Source organism: Falco rusticolus, chromosome 9, assembly GCF_015220075.1.
Source record: "Falco rusticolus isolate bFalRus1 chromosome 9, bFalRus1.pri, whole genome shotgun sequence".
Lineage (NCBI taxonomy): Eukaryota > Metazoa > Chordata > Aves > Falconiformes > Falconidae > Falco > Falco rusticolus.
In genome coordinates, this window is record NC_051195.1 from 11,066,230 (window position 1) to 11,089,464 (window position 23,235).

Sequence of the window (23,235 nt, forward strand, 5' to 3'; positions counted from 1 at the left end):
CTTGTAACTGAGACTTCTTGCTAGGATGAGAAAAACATTTCTTTGCCTTAACGTTGCGTTGTACATATTTTTCCACTTTAATGATAAGAGTAGCCAAAAAGCGTGAAAAAAAATCTATAATTAGCTCCAGCTATGTAAGTATAAATCCATCTGCTAGTTAGCCTTTAGAAAAAGAGCCGTTTATGTTAAATTCATTAAAACTTCCCCATTAAAAAATGAACACCCATGAATTAGTTTGACAGGGAAAAACTGCTGGAGCGTTTGCTTGGATTTGGCTTGGTGTGCTCCCAGCCTTTGTCTTCACTGCAAGTGTTGCTGCCAGTTACTTCACCCAGCCTAGCCACAGCCTTGGAGCCCAGAGTGATTTGATTAGCAGATGATAAATTACACTAACTCGAACTGTAGCTTGTGGTTGAAGTCCCACTGCATTATTACTTTGGTTCTCAGCAGAGTTTGAATATTATACCACAGGACCTTTGAGGCTGGCGAGTTCGGATTTGAAGTGTTTCTTTAAGTTAGAAATATCAGTGACTGGATGGGAGTCTGTTTATAGTAAATATATACACGTATGGCTTTTGCTAATGTTGCAATGAAAGGAAGCTGAATAAAGAGGTAAGTCACTCAGATGTAAGCAGCTCATCAGAAATGTTCACAAAGTTGACAACCAATTCAGCTTGTGAGGCCGAAATGTTTTCATTGTGAGGTGTCAGTATTCTTGACACAAGCTGCTGCTTTTTTTTTTCCTGTTTACAAGAGAAAAATCTCCCCAAAAATCTACAAGTGTTTTTTTCTCTCAAAGCACACTCAAAGGAGAGGTGCGAGTGGGGAAGGAGAATGCTAAAATATGAATAGAATTTATAGTATCCCCTGTTCTCTTTAAGCAGAGTTCTCTGTATTATCATGAATTTCTGAACTCTCTTCAGAAGCTGCAATACTGAAGCTGATTTATTGTTAGCTTTGCTTCAAAGCAGTTTAGACCATGACCTAAATTATCTGATTAATAAGTGAGTTAGCTGTGTGTTAAGTCCCACGCAGTTCAGGTAGGGAACTGCCTACTGCATTTATCTGTTTGTGCTCAGGAGAGCTTCAGTTCTTCTGCCTTCTTGGTTTCTCTAAAGGTAAGCGTGCAGGGTTAAAAGAAAAAAGCTGTAACACTGAAGAAGTACTTATAATTGTGTTTTAGCAGTAGTTTCTGTCAACTTCATGACTACTATTCCAGGCATCTTTTGCATGGTTATTTTTTATTTAACATTGGCTAGTACACATTTTTCTGCACTTTTCCCTCTAAAATTTAAGCAAATTGAGAGCTTACGATTATTCCCCTGTTCATTATCACCCAGGCTCAGCTTGATTGAGTCACAGGAGATGGGAAGGGTAAACTAGAAAAGAAGAAATACACAAAAAGATGATGGTATTGCCATAAGTAACTTCACAATGCTTGTTGGAAACACATAGAAATGAATTATGTTACAAAGAATATTGTGCTTCCCAACCCTTGGATACTGCAAGTAAGTTTGTACTTTGCTCCCAAATCTATTTATAGTTCCTAGATTATGTGAAGTCCTTATGAAATTGTTTAGTACCCATGGTTACCAAACACATGTTGTAAACTAACGCAATTCTAGTGCTGCGATAGATCAGCAATTCTTTGTCTTTTTTTTTTTTTTTTTTTTTTTTTTTTCAGTATTCTGGTACAAATCCTCACAGGTATAGATAATTAAATTAAAAAAAATATATATTTCCTGTGTTTGCAATAAGCTGTATCTAATGTTACCTGTATGTATTCTACATGGCTTTACTGTCAGCATAGTATTGTGGCACTTTGGAAACACAGTCTTGGCCTGCATTGTATTCCAATGAAAACTGTCCGTCTTTAGGACATACAAATTCTAAATAAATGAGAAAGAGCTGAAAAGCCTTCATGCTTAAATCTAAGATGGAAACTGCACCTCAGCCACATAAACCTTCCTTTTTATTGTCTTTTTCTATTGCAAATGTGAGCAGCCAGCAGCGACTGTTGGAGCTATAATAATTGTAGCGTTAGAGGTCCTGTGATATTTTCTTCAGCTGGTAAGATTCACACTTTTTTAATGTTTTGTTCTTTTCATCTGATGATTCAGGAAATGTGTGAAATTGAGCGAGGGTGCTGTGTCGTATGGATTCTCTGTGACAGAAAGGTAGGGATATTCACCAAAGATTTCTACAGCTATGAATGATTCCCTGTGAAGGGAAGAAAAACTGACATAATTGGCATACAGTGAAATTAAAGCTATTATTTCTTGATCCTGTTGTTTCTTTTTTCTCCTTTTTAATGCATTAAACCTTTGGGGTTTTTGTCTTTCTCTTGACACCTCTGATATGTATCTCTTGCACACATACAAAAGTTGCATCATGCTAATGTGAACTACAACAGAAAAAAATATTTACAAACTGTTTTAGTTTTAGCTACTCCTTTCCTGTTTTCCTCTAATCCCTTCATATGCACTATGTATACATCTAATTAAATCAAGTAGCAAAAGGCAACATGACACCCGTATGTATCAGTAATTAGCAAGTACAGTCTGATTGCCATCAGAAGCGGGTAATGTTTTGGCACTAATGGGCCATTACAATGAGTGGGCATTACAGTCCCAGCACTTCTTTAGTGTAATCATCTTGTCCTGTGCATTTTCTGTTTTTCTTGCTGACAGCAGCTTGAAGTAAAATCTCAACTAAACCAGGTAATCCATCTGATCCAAACCTGCTCGCTAAGGAAAAACTGTTGGGAAAAGGAAGTATTTGGAATATCGTTAATATTTCAGAAGTATGTTTAAATCATCTAGGCTTGTATTGTTTTCCACTCTAATCATGCTACTTGCTTTTAAACAAAAGTTTACAGGAATCCATTCGATTCACAGGAGACCTACAAAACTGTAATGCATACATTCATTCCTATGAACTGTTTATTGTATCATTGCAATTCATCTCCCCCTTCAGCTATGGGTGGTATATGGTAAACACAGTAATTGGAAACATATCTGAAACGCCTGTTGCTCTAAATAGATTTCTGGAAGGGAGGGGAAAAAAGTAAATAGTTTTACAGAGCTTTATTTGTAGAACATAGATTCTTGTTTCATTTGCTTGTTCTTTTCTAAGCAGTATACAGGGACTGGTAGGGGTAGTGTTGTTCTTTACCAATGGATAAAAAAATCACTTGCTACACACTTCTGTCAGCATTTATGCTGTCTTTAGGGACTGGGAGGCTAAGGTAAGAGAGGCTCGTGGCTGGACAGGAGATAGCACCTGGTTCTGCCCTGGCTCAGCTGTTAGCACAACCTGCCCAGTGCTGAGCCTTGCCAGCAGCAGCTTCTCTTCTGCCTCACAGCGTGGGGCTGGAGCCACATCAGGCATTTTGCAAGGGCTGTGCAGAGTGGCCTCCCATCAGGAACGACTGAGCAAACACCCACTCTGTGTGTAGGGTTGTTTAGGAAGGGAGAGACTATTTAATTACGTGCTGCAAACCACATTATACCTGGAAGAAAGACAATTTTCCCTTCCCTTTTTAGCCTGGCTATGAAGCTTGGCATAGCTAGAGCATGGGAAGTCTGTGGGAGGAAAGTATTGTATGTCTTGAGATATAGGATGCCAACAGCTATGAGCCTCGCTCCCCATTTTATACCTGCCTTGGGCACAGCACGTGAAAGCAGCCCAAAGCTGCTAACGTAAGAGTGTGAAATGCCCAACTAGAGAGTGGGCAGCTGCTCGGAGAGTGAAATGCGGTGAAAATGGGTATGTCCAAATGGCTATGTGATTGCACTGCGCTCCTCACCCCACTGTGGAGGAGCTCTAAGGTGGGAAAAGTGCAGCCACTGGCCTGTGCGGGAAGGACCCGCTCCCTCCGCTGCTTCCCCGGCTGCTACCACCTGATGCCTCCAGCCCACATCAGTGCAGCTGGTGCTGGCATTACCATGGCTCTGCCCTGAGCGAGCCCAGCGTGCCAGCGCAGGCTGCAACAGTGCAGGAGCTGCTCCTTGCTACCTCCTGGTTCAGGCTTGTTCTTCAGGAACTCCAAGTTATCCCAAACCGGAACGTGTTTGGGCGAATGCTTAGGATATGTAAATCCAGGACAACACTAAGGTGGTGATATTTGTGACCTGAGCCTCAGTATACTGCTGACAAGCTGATCTCAGCATCTGTTGTGTGAGATAATTGGTGTGTCTTGGCTTTGTGTCTAGCATTAGGCTGAGCAGAAAGATGAACATGCTGTGCAGATTAAGGTTAAGCCAAGAACAACATTTCCATGAATGTCGCTGGAAGTAAGTTTGTCCGCAGCATGATCGTGCAAACGTGATGTGTCTCCCCATGAATCGTTTACTCTCTTCCTTCCAGATGCTCTTAGGTTCTGTGTGGGTTTGTTTCTTTGTGATTTATGTGGAAAAATACCTGTCATCACACCGTTAACAGTTCCTGGACACTACTGTTCTTTAATGTCACTGTCATCTGGGCCTTGTGAGATCACTCCCATTATAGGCTTAGGTAGTCAAACTCTTTTAACATGCAGTATTTGATCTGTCTATCTAGAACGTTGCATGAGTAGTTTTAACTACATCAGCTGTGAGTAAAGCTATACTTATAATCACAGAGCAGCAGAAGAAATAGTAGGAAAAACAGATATTCAAGAAAACAGGTAATTGATTGGAAGAAAAAGTGAATGAAGCCAAATCTGAATATGAGATTTTGGATTCCGTAATGATTTATGCTTTAAAATCCATGTGGTTTTGGTGTAACTTGCAAGTGAAAAAAACTAGTAATTGATATCAAAGACCTACCTGTGGACTTTAAGCTGGGCTATGAATAACAGCAGGAACATCTCTATGTGCAAAACTGATCACAGAAAACTTTTATAACTGTTAAGTTTTAATTGTAAAGGGGTTGTTTTGGGGTTTGCTGTGGGGGTTTTTTGTGTGTGGGTTTTGGTGGGGTTTTTTTTGGGGTTTTTTTTTGCTATGTCACTTGCTCTTCTGTAAAGACTTTCAAATAACTGAGAGAATTTACCAAAATTTTGAAACTAAACATGCTGGACTCTGTTAACTTCTTGCTTTTGCCTTCTCACGAGCAGTGAGATGATGGACATCAATAGCAGTGATTTGAACTGAACATTTTAGCTTCAGATTTCAGTATTTATGGAAGGAAGAATACCTGTCTTATTGTGGTCCTCACGATTCTTGAAGTCATTCTTGAGGCATTTGTAATCAGATGCAATTTCTGCAATGGTAATGGGGTTTGTGAATTACTTGCAGACCTATCTAAAAATCTTGCTCTTGAATCTTTTTTTTATTTTCTGTAGTGATTATTCTCCCCCCACCCCACTCACCCACCACCCTCAAAGTAAGTTTGTTTTAAAGCCAAGTTTTTCCCAGCTGAAACCTGCTCTCTACGTTTTTCCTGGGCTCACCACTGCAAAACTCATATACAAGGAAGGAGACTCTGCATCAGCTATAACAGAATTCAGGCTGAGTAAAGCGTATTGTGCTTTTCAGCAAAATGCTGTTTCTCCCTCCTTTTTTCTCACTCTTAAGTCTCTCCATTTACTTTATTTTTAATATATATTTTAAGTCTGAATGTTCTTTCCTTCACTTTTTTTCCTATTTTATTTCCTCCTGAGTGGGATTTGATCCCAGTAGAGCTGGGTTTCAAGTTGATCTTTTAGAAACAGGATTTGATTGGCTTAGGCATTAACCACAGTAAATAAATTCTCCTCTTTAATATTCCTAAGTTTAAAGTAAAAACTCAATTTCACTTCAGGAGATGCTACTAACACCTCTGTAACTTCATTGTTTAATAAGAAAAAAAGAACAAAAAGACCTAGAAACTTGCTCTTTATTTGTACAGATCTAAAATCTACGGCAGTTTCATACTGTAAATCCTACATAATACTACAATTTCACACTATAAATCTGTAAATCATAAATTAGAAATGTAGCCTGTAGCTATATGACTGTGTGCAGCGGTCACGTTTTTCCAAGTTTTTCCTGCAGTAATGTAAGTCTTCTTTCAGTCTCATCTGACTACAGATTGTGTTGGCGATGACTTGGTACAAGGCACTCTTCCTTCTGGTTTGAAACAACATGGTGCTACAGTCCTATGGACAAAAGCAGAGCTCAGAACAAGTGGGCTGTGCTAACAGAGGGTGTTTACAATGGTCTGTGGATGATGATAATGGCTTTATCCATGGTCCTTACTTCGTGACTTTATCTTTGCTTTTTACAGGACTTCCAGTTAACAGATTACATATGCCATTCCACTGAAGTATGAACTGTTGGTCAAGTCAACAAAGTCTTGCAACCTCTATGCATGGCAGAGCATGATCTTGGATATCATCAGCAAAGACTGTGAGCTCCTCCCAAAAGAGGCGCAATTTGTTTTCCAGGCATTAAAATGCAAGGTTGGTAGCAGAAAAGGGAAACTATGAAAAAGCACCGAGAATGCAGGTGCTTTGCAATAAAACCTGAGCAGATGGGATTTTATTTCATTCTGACTCTGATGACACTCTTCATTTAATCTGACAGAACATACTTGGACACATCTTTTCAGTTCTATTACTAACTTTTAACCGCTTTTAATTAAGATTAGATTTGATCATCACTGGTGTAAATAAATCTTCAAGCTTGCTTTCCCGGTGAATACAGTGAAGATGCCAAAACTGCTATGGGTTAGAATTATTACTGGGGGAAGTTGTAACAATTAATGGTAATGGATTGGGACTAAGAGTAATTAAACAGTAAGGAATTTTCCTATTTCATTATGTTTGGATTTCATGAAATCACTAGGTGAAGTTAAGCTTGCTTTGAAATCAGTAGGAGGTTTGCTTTGGACTTTAATGGCAGTGGATTTCACCCATCCCATTCTACAGCTGTCAAAATCAAAAGGGAAAACAAAGAAAACAATCTTCTTGTTCTTTTTGATTACAGCTGTCCCTCAGAAGCTGCTGACTAGCATTCTGTTCCTGCATGTATCTCCTGGAAGGATGGTAGATGTACCTGCACATGCAGATGCATTGCGGGTTTGTGCATCAGTTTTTAGTGCTCTCTAGTGGTTTCATTTTCCTTTTCCTTGGGGTTCAACATACCATTTACTAGACAAGCGTGGTCCTTATCTCCTTTTTGTGGAAGACATCATATATCTATTGTGCATGTAAGACTAACTGTAGCAACATCCAGCATGTTCTTGAGACCATGTCCTCTGTTTACAGTCTTTAAATGAGGTGACATGGATGTTTTTTGGATTTATTGTTGTGTTGTCAGCAGGTTAATTATCCCCTTCTCATTGTCCACGCTGCTGCAGCGATTTGTTTTACACAGTTGGCGTCATTCTGCTTTTTTTACACAAAGCTTCTGAAGAAATCATGTTGCAGTATAAGCAGGGTTTCAGAAGCATATTTAATCCTTCTTTTTGCAGTAGTTTCATCTGTCTTTTTAATTTTATAATTCACGTCTTCAGTTTTGCAAGAGGTTAGCTGCTCTTCTAACAGAGTATTTTACTGCAGCATCTTGTCATCATGAGTCTTTGTGCTGTCAGATGCTAGTCTGCCTGTCCTGAAAGCTTCCCTCCCTCTGAGATACTAGCTGCATGGTTTATGTCCCAGATATCTTTATGTTAACTCTAGTCTATGTATTGTTAAAAATCTGGACAGATGCTTGTCTGACATCTCTTGAGCCTGCAAGAAAAAAAATATGCTAAAGGGAAAAGTACTTCAGTGAGAATGACTACGCGTTTCTTCTTAAATCAAAGTTTTAGTAATTTCTCATCGGCCGTCTCAGAACATGCAAAACATGTTTTTGCAGCAGGAGATCTCCCTAAGGAAGGCTTTCTCAATTCTTGCTCAGTGCTGGCTGTGCCTACTGTATGACACTGCCAAAATGTTTGATAGCAGATAGGACTTCATTTCAATGTTTTATTTATTTTTGGCATAAAGTGTTCTTTAAGTGGTAACATCTATCTGTTCCAGGAATCAGGTGTTTCCTCTGTCACTATCCATGCGGGGTAATAAAATAACAAGTGCACTCAGAATTACCTGGGATAGAAGCACCAGCTGATGTTAGGAGAGGGTTCCTATCAGGCTGTCAGGTTTAGGATGCACACCTGGTTGGCGGTGGTCTCACAGCTCCAGTCTCAGAAGACTGAGCAGTCAGTCTCCTGAAATGAGGCAGGTATTACAGCACCTTCCAGTCTTTTTGGATCCTAGACTTCAGAGGTTAATTTCTGTCCCTCTAATTTCCTGGTGAGTGATGATGAACATGCAAACCTTACATTTGTCTCTTAGTCAAGAGATGCCCTCCCACATAAATACAGATATATTGGGAAATTTTGGTATATACTTAATATCAAACTAATTTTAACCTACTATGTTATGGTTTTCTTTTTTTTTTTAATTTGGCATGCCGCATCGTCTTACAAGTGCCAGGGCTGTTTCTTAAGCAAAGACTGAAAGGAATTTAATCTCATTTTAAGTTGCAGCTCTGTACAATTTAGAAGTCTGTAGTCATTCCTCATATTCTGGGGAGACCCCAGTCAGGGTTTCCATCAGTATTCCATCCTAAAATGAAAATGAAAATAATCCTGAGTTATGATTTTGGATACAGTTTATAGGATAATGTATGCATGTATACGTGTGTGTGTGTACCCGTATTTTATATATATAGGTATAAAATAGTGCTTGGTAGAATGGTCATCTTCTGTTTGCTTGGAAAGAGTTTTTTTCTTCTTGCACAAAATCATTTTTCTTTGTATTGATCTTTTGGTTCTTGGCATTTTACTATCATAAATCTGAACAGGTATTCTTCCAAGGGCTTTTTTCTCTGACGCTCAACACATAGTGTCATGCAGGATTGGATCCCTTTTCCTCTTGATTTGTTCTACAGAACAATCCTAAACCACTGACTTTGTAAAACGGTGATCGATTCCAGAGGGAGAGAGTGATGCTGCAAATACGGAATTACAACCTCACCCCTGGCTTAGGCACTAGAAGAAATGGGTTTCAGGGATCTACGTGTTTTCATATGTGGACAAATATCTAATGTACAACAAAGAAAAAGCAAAGGAGAGGACTGTTCGTTTCTTTTTCCGTAAATGTACTCTTTTCTTTTTGAAGCTTGTTGCAATGAGAAGGCTCAACTTTAATTCTAGTGAGCTGAAATACAGTTTCTAAAGAGTCTGAAAGGCATAAATCATCTCTGGCACACAGGTTGCCTGCAGGAGGTGAAACGAGTGTCAAACTGAGGTTCCTCTTTAAGAGTTAAGGAGATTATATGGTGCTGTAGAAGCCCACTGTGCAATTACTTCACTTTCGTAGCCACCGATTGCTACTGGAATCCTTCTGTCTGATAGCGTTTGATGAAGCATTTAACATTTTGAATCCCAGTGGACTAATTCAGTTCAGAATGAATCTTGAATATTTTAACTGGATGAAATGCGTCTAAGAATTGATTGTCTCAATGTGCCATGCTTTTTTACCTTAAGAATATCTCAGGCATTTTAAAAATATAGTATTGAAAATTCCATATGCTGCTAGTGATGCTACAGAAGATTTAAAAAAAAAAAATAACAACTTTCCTTGGTGGCTTTGGCCATTCCTTTTTCATCATGAAGTATGTATTAGCTCTTTGGGGCAGCTGAGCAATCCCTTTGTCCTGGGCACTGAAAAGCATAAAATCACTGGCAATCACTTTGCCATTGTATTTGGAGATTAAAGGACAGGACCTAACAAGTGAGGCAGACCTTGAGTCAGAAGATGAGGTAGCATCAGGTAATGAAGCTAAACAGTATCTCTAGCACAGATTGGCTCTGAATGAATTCTTAGCCAGTCAGCCCTTTGCCAACCTGTTTGCCCAGGTAAGGTCTTGATTTATCTTTCAGGTAGTATTGATTTTTATTTTTAAACTTTAATTGGTTTTTGTATTCAATTTTCATTAAGACTTGTGATGGTCTTGTACTCTTCCAGAAATGCATAAGAGCACACTGTGTGTTAGAAAACTCCACCTGGACACCTGCTCCTGTGGTTGCTCTCTTTACTCCCATCCTGCCACCTGAATGGCCTGATCCTGGCAGCACATATTTTTATCAATTTATAAATTTTCTAATGTAAAAAGCAGTCTATAAGGGTTTATGTGACGGTCTTGAGATGACTCAACTATTGGCTCGCATCTCTGCAGCAGAAGGCCGTGGTTTCTATTGCCACCTCATGTACTAGTACTCAACGCTTGGCACTGCATTTCAGTGACAGAGGGTATTTCATTGTGGAAGATGTCATCATGAAGATGATATGATGAACTCAGCTCTATTGTTTCTCCATCTGGAAATCACACACACACACACACAGACAGGAATACTTCAGAAAGAGCAGGAGTTTAACTTAGGGCACTGCCAAACGTTCCTAGAATCATTGCCATGGCGATGTGCATGTGAGATGTTCAGTACATGACAACCGTGTTTCTGCCTGAAGAGTTTTTGCAGCATCACTGTCTACATCATTTTCATCAGTGTACTGCATCTGTTGTGCCATTTGTAAAACGCTCAGATTTCTATTACCAGAGCAGAAATTTGTCTTCTGTGCGAGTGACAGCGATTGTAACAAGTCAGCTGTGCTGCTGCTGCCTCTTCCTACCTCTGGAGAGGCATGGTCTTCCTCTTGCTGCAGCTGCGGGGTGAAAGGCAGTTGTAGAAGTTAGTGTGTGGCACCACTGGAGCATTTAAATCCATCTGCCAAGGGAAATGCTTTAGCTGATTGCATGTTTTTCAGTGATCTGGAGACAGAAATTCTTTAATTGTGGTGCATGATGGAGGCGGTCACAAGGGGCCAATACTGACAGTTTATAAATGTCTTTAGTTAAAGGAGCTTGATGTATCTAGGGAATATAGAAGGGGTTTGGTTCATTAGAATAGTCTGCTTTTAATCTGCACTTAAAAAAATCCCACTTTATTTTTCTGAAGTCTATACAGTGGGTGTCATCTGCATCTCTCCATGTAACTCCCCGTTACCCCAGCTTTTCCATATTTCTCTGTAGAGCTTTCTGCCCGTTTCCTTCCTTCCCGATTCAGAGGAAGAAAGAAAGAAATCTTTCAAGTCATTCTTCCCTGTTTGCTTCTTTTTCCTTTGTTTTGAGAAAATGTTTGACCCTACCTATGAAAACTGTGATAGCTGAGGACCAGACTTCAGCCTTGTGTTTTCATGTTCTTCGGCAAGGAACTTGCTGATGAATCCACCAGATCTGGTCATAGCCCATTAAAGAGCTCATTCTTACCCACTGAACTTTGACAGTAGCTTTCAGATAGGTTTGGGGTTAGGTATACACAAAGAAAAGGCTTCTGTTTGTTCTGTTCTCTTCAGGCTGGGCCATTGATATTATAGCACACAATATTTAGTGCAGTAGATTTTCACGCGTTGAGGTCAGAACTTGCTCCCCTTAATCCTGAAATTATAACATGATCATTCCAAGACAATCTTTGCCATCGCCTTTCTACCTATCTACTTTCTGATAGTCTAAATGGTACTAAGGCACCTTATTGCAAACGTTTGCCCTAAATGGCTGTTTGGTTGGGGGTTTTGAGTTTCCTTTAGAAGTCTGCTTAAGAACTATACTAAATCAAAGCTGTAATTATATGTGAAGTCTTGCATCAAGATGAAGTGATTGGACAATATTCAGAGTGCAATTCGGATGCTCATAGTGTTAAGAAAAATGAAAATTAAAAAACCCCAAGCCACCAAAGCAACAAAATCTAATCCATAGTTTCTTTGTATTTTTAATTTATATCTAAGAGATAATAACGAACACTTGTCTGCGAATGTGCATAGGTTTTATGTGAACAGCACTAAAGCTTGCATCGATGAGTTCCTATAAATTAGTCTTTCTTGTAAGTTTTTAATACCTTTGCCTTCAGTGACTATGGAAATAACTACCAAACAACTGTTTTTCTGGTGGTATGACAGATTCTTCCATTTACACTTGGAAGTATATGGGCATGGACAGCTGAGAAAATACTAAGAGGAAAATGAAATGTCAGGAAGCTCTTAGGTTAAAACACTGGTTGTCATCTGGCATGAGGGGTAACTAGAGTTTAACCTAAAAGCGTTGTTTTCTGTTGTGTATATCAGTGTATATTTTAAAAACACAGATATTTTGTTAGTGGTTTTTTCAGTTTCTGACTGTTCAGTGTTAGAGGGTCAGAATTATTACAGGTCACGTGGGTTATTACAGACAGCACAAATTATTAATAAATGGACAGTTAGTCTTATTCCAGTATTTTTAGCAATGTAAAGAATTAACTGGAATTTATGACCAATAATACTGGGACAAACTTGAGGTTAAATAGCTTAAAAAGCTTGTAGTGTACACAACTCCACGTATGTCGTATGTTTATGATCCCGTTGGACTGAAGCATCAGCGAGTGCTGTCTTACCCTTCTTGCAGCTAGAGTTTTGCTGCTCCTGCAAGTCAAATACCATCATTGGTCCTGTTCTGAAACGTATGTTGGCATTACGTAATGAAAATAGTTTTGAGCAAAGGTGTCTGGCTACTGAATACTGTCATGGATTTATACCATAGCAAATGCAAATATTCTCAGCTAAGTATGACATACTTCTAGTATCTACTTATACAAAACCATAGAGGTTTAATGCTTCTCTGGGGACATATCTCAACCTGCAGCTGACCAGTGTGCCAAACTTCTTCAGTAACTCTCCAGGTTTGATTAAAACTTAATTAAAAAATATTTTCTTGATAAATCAGGTATTAGGCAAAGCTACGGTCAGTAGTGACACCTCATTTTACTACAAATATTCTGTGAATGCGTTGGCTAGGACTGTTGGGTGATGGACCCTTTGCATATTACAGTGAGTCATGCCAGTGACCAGGGCTAGGGGCAGCGTGCTGTGAAGTACGAGCCTTGCTGATACCAGTGGAATACTTGCTTGCTTCTCCCTTCACCACAAATCTAATTTTAAAGAACAATTAAAAACACACTTTAAAGGTATATTATGATGACCTATTATCCGTAGGCAGGGGATACCAGGATCATACCAAGGATACCATCATGTTCTAAAATGCCAGTATTCACAACCTGCTGATACTTTGGAGACCTGAACACTTCTCTGTCTCTGAGCTCAGAAATAACGCTTGATGGAAGTTTGTGGAAAATCAGTTCTGAAAAATATTGGCAAGTGAGAAAAAATAGGTTATTTAGCATCATGAAGAACATCATGCATCTTTATAGGTAGTATAATGTTCAAGTAAGATCATTTTTGTCCCCGCAGTTCTCGTGACACAAAACACCATTGAAAATGCTAAATTACATTTGCCTTATAGTCCACAGAAATAAGAGAGATGGCATCTTCAAAAGGGTCTCGTGTGTGAGCAAAGTTGCATATAAAATAGGCTCCTGTTAGGGAATTTAAGTAGCTTTCTTCTTTGAGAAAAATATGGCAGTTAAATGTTCTGCCAAACTTTTAGTAGGTTAAACCACAAAGATCTCTACAGATATCTGGAAAGAAGCCACTTTGGAACATGATTTTTATCAACAGGGATTAGAAGGAATGATCAAAACAAATCTGAAGTTTTAATAAACAAACAAGTTTCCATCTTCATTGCTTGTTACTGTTTCCCTCTTACGCTATGCAGGTATTGCCAGATTGCAGGTAGCAGATGGGATTCTTGTTCTTCATTAGACTTTAATATCACTTCATATATATTTAAAATTTATAACAGGCCTCATGAATTCAAATGAGATGTTACAGTCCACAGATAGAACTGCAATAACAGTTATACAGCTTTTAGAAAATAGCCAACCCCAGGTGTTGACTCATGAATATTTATACACATCAGTCATCATGGAAGCAAAATACAATTTGGACCTGATCCTATTCCCAGTAAAAGGGATTAAAACCACCCAGAAACAATCCTTTAAAAGACATCTGCAAAAAAAATAATAATTCTTCCCCATTCTCTTGTGTTTCCCCAAAGAAATGGAATGGGGGAGACGGATCAGAAAATTAAAACACGACATGGTATTGTTTATTTTTTAAAAAATATTGAGAGGCTACATATTTTTCCTAAATTTGGAATATATTCTTATCTTAAGACATGTAAACAAACTCTTTTTTACACACAATTTTTTGAAATTGTGTCACAATGTTAGAACGTAAGCAAATATTCTTTGCATGCTAAATTTCAATAATTAAAGTAATTTTTATGATGCCCGTGGAAGTAAAAGCATGCATAATTTTTTGTTAAGTCAGTAAAGATTTTGTTTTATAATGCTGGAATACAGCCAAATTTATTTTTCTCAATTAAAAAAGCACTCACTCAAACCTGAAAAGTTTCTCTTCCAAAATAGGTTTTTTGGAATGTTCTAGGGGGAGAAAAAACAAACAAAAAAAAAAAACCAAACCAAAAAAGATCTGTAACTAAACAAGATAAAACTAAATACCTGGTTACAACAGGAGCTTTGGGCCAGATTCTGACTTTATTTGCACCCTGATAGCTACTGGGATATTTCCATAAAGTAAGATTGTTGGAGGTCTGCCTGGTGACATTGAGGTCGGTATCATGCAGGCAGATGTCTGACGGAGCAGAGGTGAGCTGCAGGGATTTTTAACCATTGGGAAAGCCGGGCAGTTCAATGGATCAGGAAAACAGGATCAAAACCGGACTTTACTTTGAGCTTACATTTTCACTCTTTTCTCATTTCTACTCATTCCTCATGTCTGCTTTTCCTCCTGAAACCAAAACTCCTTGAACCAAGGAGACAGTAAAAGGTGTAGGAGAAAATGCTTGTGGCAACAAAAAGGCATGCAGCTACCTGAAAATAAATGAGGTACCTTTTCTATCCATTTAGAATGTAAATAAAAGCTTGTGAAACACAATTTCTTAGAAAGACCCAAATCTGTTCTTTTTTTTTTTTCTAGTGACTGTGGATGAGGATGGAAGTCGTGCAGAACTGGTGACTGTGTTCTATGCCTTTTCCCAGCAGCCCATAATTTTCCTGCGTTGGCAGGTAGGATATTAAAGTATTAAAGCACTAATGATCAGCTCAGTCTGGTAAGTCTTCTCTATCTTCAGAGTTAAAGAACTGTACTGAGTTACAGAAGACAGTGATACAAGTGCAGTAGCCAGCAAAATTAGAAAAGAGTCACTTCTCATCTGTTTATTTCAATATGACAGTTCTCTGGGAATGGAGGAGAAAAGGTTGATTTCATGAGGTGATATCGCTGCTACTTAGAGGACCAGAACTATGCACTAAGAACTTGGTAGGTGTTCAGTTGTCTTTCAATTTTCTAACATCTGCCAGCTTCCAAAGCTAACTACAGTTTCAGGAGCGATGTTACCTGAGTAAAACTTACAAATGTAAGATTTTTTTTTTGAAAATATGGTGAAAATGATACTTCACTGTGACTTGTCTTGAGGCCATATTATAGAAGAGTTTTTTAGTAGCCATTATATATTTGTGACAAAGACTTTGAATCCCAGAAGATTTACAGAAACCACATATGGATGTTATTTCATTATTCTTCCGTTTAAAACATTTCACACTTACTTAGGTAACAGAAACAGTATCTGATTTTGGTGTTTAAATTTTAAGTGGGGTATAGTCAGCGTAAAAATACTTTGATGGAAAAAGAATTAACTTGGGAACTATTTTTAATGTGCAGTTAAGCCAAGAAATAATTGTTAAAGTTCTGCTTTAAAGGACATACAGGAGGACATATATGAAAACTCTTTCCTATGCACGATCAGAGAACACTAAGTAGACTGCCCATGTGGCTATCATATAGGCAATCCTGCATTTTCTCTCATTTATTCTTGTTAAATGTGTTTTCAATAAAATATGAAGTTCTCCTTGAAGAGCACAGCGCTACATGTGCACAGGGCAATGTGCAGGTGACACATGACATTGTCATTACTTTTTTCAGTACGAGTGTGTAAGGAAGGGCAACCAGTTTGTATCACGTGGTCTCAAGACTGGTAATCAGGTACAGGCAAGTTGGGATCGATTCCATATCTAAGAAGGGATTCGCACCAGCAGGAGTAAGGGGCGTAGAGGAGTTAGATGGCTGTTTGCAACCTGAGATCACGACAGAGCCTCAGCTATGTTTGGATATCAAGGTAAAAGCAAGTGGTGCAGGCACCACGGGGTGTCTTTGTATCACCAGGGAATGTGGTTTGTATTTGCTTACTAACTGTAACTGCTGACACAAGTCTGCAATATCTAGAGAAACAGCTTAGTGCATATTAATTTATTGGAATTGCACAAAACAAAGCAGCAAGTACAGTTTCCCATGGACTCAAACAATTAAGGCAAATTAAAATAGGTTAAAACATCTATCTGTACTTATGCAGAAAAGGGATTAGGACTTAGATGTAACAGCATAACCTTCTTCAGCTGTGTGTGAGGCAAAATTTGGAGCTCTGTGCTGCATGATGATTAGAATTCATACAGAAATATTGCTTAGAGAGGAAAGACAGAATCACAGCATCACAGGATGGTTTATATTGGAAAGGGCCTTGAAGATCACATAGTTCCAACATTTTAATTTATGTCTTCTAACTAATTATAAAGAAATGCGACATGCAGGCAGCATAACAGAAGAAAAGGATACAAGTCCTCCGAAGCTATAGCAGTTATTTTGTTACCATAAGGAACACCATCTTTAGTTTTACAGTTTCATGGCTCTGCATTGCTAGGGTTGATAATTTCCAGTACACCAGAGCAATAGGCTTGTGTGGAACTTCATGAAATCTGGGTCTTCATCAGAAATGGGGTAACTGAATGTGTGCCATGTTCAGATTAGCAATTCAGGTGAACGGTAGTCCTCCAGAGAGACCATAATGTTCCCTGAGAAAATATAATTGAAACGTACCAGCAGTACATTTCATCCAAACAGCAATGCTGGAGATTGATGTGCTCTCTAGCCACAGAGCAGAGATACACTAGCGAAGACAAGCTCTGCCCTGTTCCCAGCAATGTGCTTTAATTCTGATGCATAAGGGCCACAGGTGGATCTGGAATAAATGTTTTGCAGCAGCAGAACTGCGTTTGAGGGACCATCGGTGTAGGCAGGACAGCAGTGTGGGTGTTTCATGGCTTTCGTCTGTATTGGTGAGGCTGGAAAGCGCTGCTTGATTTGGAGCTGAGAAATAAAAGTATTGGCAGGCTGGGGGAGGAATCCTATTTCCTTCTGACTCCATTACTGAACCTGGCAGCATCTCAGATGCCAGCAGGGATGATATTCTATATAATGTGGCTAAACCATCCATCACAGGGAAGCAGATTCCCCATCGGCAATAAAGCCTTTGTCGGACCAGTTGCTACTGGCCTAGACTGGTGGGAAGCGCTGGCTTCTCCCTCTGCTCACAGCACAGCCAGCTATCTTTCCCAGGCTGGGGTTAAACAGCATCGCTGCCCGGCAAAGCATTCGCCTGGAGATAGCGACATCCTCTTCAGCCTGCCTTCCCCTCTTCGTTATATATCCTGCAAAACCATATAGGGTGGCTGTTTTCTGCCCCAAGAAATGACTGCTTTGTGCCGGGGTGGGCGCAGGCGATGGTGAAGCCGAGGGAGCGCGGTGGGAGCTGCCGCCCTGCCTGGCTGCCCAGCACGCACAGTCTGCTCGGAGTCTGCTCCCAGACAGCCGCAAACTGCAGTCGCTTTCCCCCTGTTCCAAATGTACCAGAAACTTTGGAACATTTGGTTTCGGTACAGCTTATTCTCCCTTCACGACTGGCACAGCCATTTTCATCTGCTCTCCCAGCCGGTTTTCCCCTGGTCCTGCCTGATAGCAGCAGTGGGAAGTAGGAAGAAATCAAAACAGCGTTTTGCAAGGCTTAAATGCAGTAATCCAGCCTCCTCTTACGTGCTGAATAAATGCCGAAGAGCTTAGTAACTGCTCGGTCACGTTCAGTGGGGTGCTTCGGCTTCAGCCCAGCAGATAGGCAGCGCTCTCCTTATACTCGTCTTCTGCCACTGGAGACCCCGCCTTTAGGAGTGGATCTCTGTGGAGTACTTCGATGGCGTTGATCTGGTTAGATCACACCTATGTCAATCTGTTCTGTCAGCACCTGAGCAGGCGTACAGCCTTTACAATTGGTTTCAAACCCTTACCATGGTGCATTGTGGAAGCATATAAAAAGTGCAGCAGGTCCGAGAGCGCTGCGATGTGTGGGAGGCAAGTTTGTGGTTAAAACTTTCTTCTGAAAAAGTAGTTGTTACTTTGCACGTTGTTTAAAAGTATATTTAAATTCAAAGGGCAATTAGATGATTTGGAAGGGAAAAAACACCCCATGTCATAAAGTAGTATATCAGAAACTCGTATTACTGTAGTATACATTCATGTCTGTACTTCTGCTCCTCAGTGGGAAACTGTGAGATAAATTGATTTAAAGGGGGGAAAGTGACAGATATATAATTCTTGTGTTTAATTTTACAGGCCAGACTGAAGAAGAGCACATAAAAGGCATACCAGGAGAGCTTGGCAGCCTGCACAAACCTATGGGAAGGTAGAGGGTGGAAAATGACACAAAAACATGGACAATACTTCAAGAGAGTATATTTGAAGAAACTGCAGAAAATAAAGGCAAGTCAAAGAAAAAACACATACACACTCAGAAGTTTGTTTTAACTTTACTGTCAGCAGCTGGTGTTTAAGTTACTCAATATGTAGAAATCATACATTTTCCTGATTTATTTGACCATTTATCCAGTTTATACCCCAGCATGTTTTGATATGAACTTTAAGTACTACTGGTAAACAAAAGAAGAGGATCAATATAATAACTTACATTCGCTTTATGGATTTAATTTTCTCCTCCTCTTTTCACAGTGACCTGGAGCTAGTACTTTAAATATCCTTGGCTCCAAAATACAAGACAATTTATATTTATGTCAAATAGTGAGGGGTTTAGATAGTAAGTAATACATTCATGTGCTTTGCAGTTAATACCTGTTTCCTGCTTTTTCTTGATATCTTGATACCTCTCCTTCCTGCAATCACCTCTGTGTGCCAGTTAGAAAATATAGAAGCACCATAAAGACAAGTTTTAAAAGAACAATAGTGTTTTAGCTAAAGGAAGCCACAAAACCACTGCTGGGCTCTGATTAAACTGGGCTCTGTGGCTCTGATTAAACTGATGGAGCTGATTCTAGGTCAGCAGATGAGACATGCCTTCTCAGTGATATCAGACCCTCTGTCATTTTTGCAGCCACTCTATGTTTTTCTACCCACATCACACAAATTTATGTCTGTACACACCATTATTACACTGAACACAAATGAACGGAGAAAGAGTTTCCATAGAATGTTAGTTAACTGTCCATAGGAGCAAGAAAATGAAGTGGGTTTGCATGAATTCTGTACTGTACTGTCGTCCCGTTTATGTTATCAGAATATTTGTATTCCTTAGTTGTCTTTTGAAACTATACAGTGCGTTCTTGGTGAAAAACCAAAGATGATTAAGAGAACAGATCAGAGCAAGTATATTTTCCCAGAATAGTTATCCACAGTCCTTTGACAGGGTTTGTTAGTATACGTGTATAGGTAATTTTGGATGTAAAGGCATACAGATATACTTTCCTTTGGTTCTATGAGTACATCAGTTTTCAAGTTTAAATTATTGCTTTTAGTAAATAAGATGCACTTAGTAGATGATGTCTTTGTTATCTAATTGGCTAGAATAATGACTACAATTTGGCAGCAGTACCATTTCTTTCCCTATCTATCCCAAATTCAATTAAAAAAAAATCTATTTTTGTGATACAAGTGACAATCTATGATAATTGCATTATAACAATTTAAGCTACAACCTCTTTAATCTCATGTAATTTAGATGCATCTAAGGAAGAGTGTTTGAGGTACAAATTTTGTTTTCTAATATTGGAAGTAACGTATGTAAATGGAAAGTGAATTATAAAAGTTTGTTTCAAATTACTTTTATGGCTGTGTAATGCTCTCTGTTAGATTGGTAGTGCTTGAACTGTGCTCAGAATTTACAAAATTGTCCGTTAGTATATGATTATCACTGTTATTTGTTTGAGTCCTTGTAATCTTAGAAGCCTGTGTTTAGGGATTTATTTTATCTGACGATAAAATGAGAAAACAGATATTAGGGAAAAGACTGCATTTGTGATGAGAGCTAGCTAATAGTTTTATCAGTCTTATTTTCTGCTCCAACATTTTGGCTAGAAGACAGGTCTAGAGACTTGGGAGAACCTCACAACTTTATAGCTTTTAAAATGCTTCAGGAACCAGGAAGAACGATATGCTTTCACTTTGGAAACTATAGTTTCTGAACCGCTGTCTCATTCCAAACCAAGGCTAGGAGGAGAATGTCCAAAACAAAGAATCAGCTAAAAACTGAACAAGCTATTTTTGTGTTTAAGCAAACACAGAATATTAGGAAATGGTTAAGTGAATTACGACAAGAAGGGTGGGTAATTTGACCTTTTTGGCTTCTGCTAGATTGCGTGCCCTCGGGTAGGATTTGACACAGGACACCAAAAGTACGCAAGAGGTCTCCAAGGAGAGTTCAAGGTCCAACATGTTCCTCAGTGCAGACACTGGCTGCCTTTTAATGGACATATTTTGCCAGCCAGGAAATTCTGCACAACAACAATGTCATAGCAGAGTAGGTCTGTTAGATTTGCGTTTCAAGGAATGGATAAAAGTAATTATTTTCCTTAATTAGTTTCCCTACCCAGTGGGGTCGGTTGGTTTCTCAGTTTTTAACAAGTGACACTGATTCATTTGTGTCTCCTTACGTTTGAGCAACTGGAACACGGACACGGGGATACAGCGAGCACGTTTTGGTTTATCTCAGTAGCGCAAAGCAGCTCTTGCGGTAGTTGCTGCTGGGTGGTTACTGGTCTTCCTCAGGGCATTGCGTGTCTGCAGCAGAGCTGTGGGGAGAGTTGAAGCTCGAGCCAGCAGCCTTCTGCTGTGCTCAGGGAGGACTGGCGATGTTTCTGCCGCGTATTTCATTAGCATTAAGATGAAGCAAGCAGGCAGCATTGCTTTAAATACAAAGTCATCTCTCCTGCCTACTCTGGCTGCCTCTCTGAATTTTTCCTGATGCTTGACCCACTTATTTGGAACTATTCACCCTCCTACATGGATTTTTTTTTTTTCCCCAAAATTTCTGCAGAGTTGTTGTGCATGTAACTATGAAAATTGGACTTTGGAACACTGTGGAGGTTTACAGAAAATGAACCAAAGAGGTTGTGGTTTTTGTTTGTTTGTTTTAGAAAGCTGTTTTTATTTTTAAACTAATACCATGAGCTTCTGAGCATAAGACATCATCTTTTAAGGCCTAAAGGGAAACTAATGAACTGATTTGTGTAGGTAAAGGAAATATTTCTGTTTAGGAGTATATCGTGCATGAGATACTTAGCTAGACATATGGCCAATGAGCCATTTATTTCAAGTAAGTATTGCATATATTTTATGCTAATTATCTTAACAGACATTAATTCCATCAGAGACAAATTAACCGATATCCCCAAATATAACTTATGCTCGGTGTTCCTCACGTTGTTAGCTTAGATTTCATGTCAAAAGATTGATTGTTCTGCTTTTTCATGAAGAAAAATAACGTAAAACCAGTCCTACATAATGTCTTCACAGGTGCTTAAGTCATAAAGAGATAACAGTTTGCTTTCCTTTAGAGGCAGATCATTCATATCACGACACGAAATGCAAAATGGCAATAGATATTGTGACAAATATTCCAGCATCTCACATTTTGGTACCAAAGCCCAAACCACTTTGATCTGATTTTGAGATTACATTGTAATATGACCTTTCTTCTACTGGAGGAGGCAGGGGGTTCCACGTGCCCTGCCTTCTGCTCCGTCAACCATATCTCAGGAAGCATGGGAAGCAAAGTTATTGCGTTGCCCTCTATGCAAGCCCAGCAATGTGGAAAATGTTCCCCCTAATTCTCCCCACTTAGTCCTACTTCATTTGGTGAACGCAATGAGTCAGCTTGTATCAATATGGGATCATCTAATTGCTTATTGAAAAGAACAAGCTTGAAATAGCTTTGGCTATTTAAATACTTGGCTTTTTTGAGGATAAAGTGCTGTGGTGATGGTGTGAGCCTCAGCCTGGGCTGCATGCGTCTTCCTAGCATTGACACTGGATGGGTATACCTAGTTCATCTCTTAAAGCTTCCTTGCTCTTTGTCCCAGACTAACCAGGTTAAAATGAGGTTAAGTTTGTCTGCACCATGGTTGTAGCATGCATTGCCTAAGGTCAGAGTGGTCCCCGTCTGATCTGCTCTAACTCCTCGCAGGTGGTGCAACATACTGCTCTCTCCTTGGGTTTTTAGAGACAGCTGTGTTTCTTGCATTGCTCTTAATTATACTGGAAAAGTAGATGCAAGTCAAATCATTTCTTTCTCATTTCCCTTTCAGATGTAAATGAAATGGTTAAAGTATAAGTAACGTGATAAAGTCATCAGGTTCCACAGTAAATTTTCGTTACATAATTCAGTGAGAGACTATTGGTTTTAAGAGATCTAATTCAATAGGTTTCATCAATAACTTCTAAACAGAAATAGGATCACATCGTCTCGACTACAAAAATATCTGACTAATCTTTGTGTGTTGTGTTTTGGTTGGTTGTTTTTTTAACCTAAACCAAAACATAGCTTTAAATCACAAGGATTGTGGATTTATATGCTTTTCATCATAGTTTCTCAGAGGTCAAAATAACATGCAGACACTATGCAGCTGAGATGGCATCCTTATCTTAAACATTTTGGGAACAAAATACTTAGTAAGGGTTGTTAGTATAAAGAGTGGAAAATTAGGGAAGAAATTGAAGTTGAGACAGTCCAGTCTGGTGTACCTCTTTCATTTGCCAGTAAAAATGTTTTTTTTAATACTTTCACAACTTTAATATCTCCTCATGTGAAGTTAATTTAAATAAATGATTCTTGAGTGTATCTGGCAATTTCCAAAGGCTAAGATGAGCATGGGTGAGACGTGATCCTTAATTGCATGGAACTTCTTTAAGCCTATACAAAGCTGAAGCAGGGACACACCTCCATAGTGGTCATCTGGGAGAGCTCTTTAAAAGAGTGATTGGAAAGGAAGGTATCCTAACTTAATAGTCTAATAACGTTATGGGGGTCATTACAGTAAATCAGAAGTTGCCACCTTCTGATTCCATAAAATAAATAACTGTAAGTGAGAAGGCTCATAATATAT

General features: G+C 39.1%; 2 long non-coding RNA genes across 3 annotated transcripts in view; one reads left to right on the plus strand and one right to left on the minus strand.

Moving 5' to 3' along the window:
• Positions 1–768: 768 nt before the first annotated feature.
• LOC119153802 overlaps positions 769–23,235 on the minus strand; it is a 33,919-nt gene continuing 11,452 nt past the window's right edge. The window contains exons 1-4 of one of the 2 annotated variants that reach the window (XR_005106221.1): positions 10,567–11,708; positions 8,054–8,575; positions 5,179–5,244; positions 769–1,379 (exon numbers count right to left, since the gene is read on the minus strand). This is a non-coding gene — a long non-coding RNA (uncharacterized LOC119153802). Of the gene's footprint in view, positions 1,380–5,178; positions 5,245–8,053; positions 8,576–10,566; positions 11,709–23,235 lie in introns of those variants that run through there. The other variant, XR_005106220.1, reaches the window with a different exon arrangement.
• LOC119153803 lies at positions 5,751–22,511 on the plus strand. Its single transcript, XR_005106222.1, has 3 exons — positions 5,751–6,424; positions 14,939–15,027; positions 18,458–22,511. It is a non-coding gene; the product is annotated as an uncharacterized LOC119153803 (long non-coding RNA).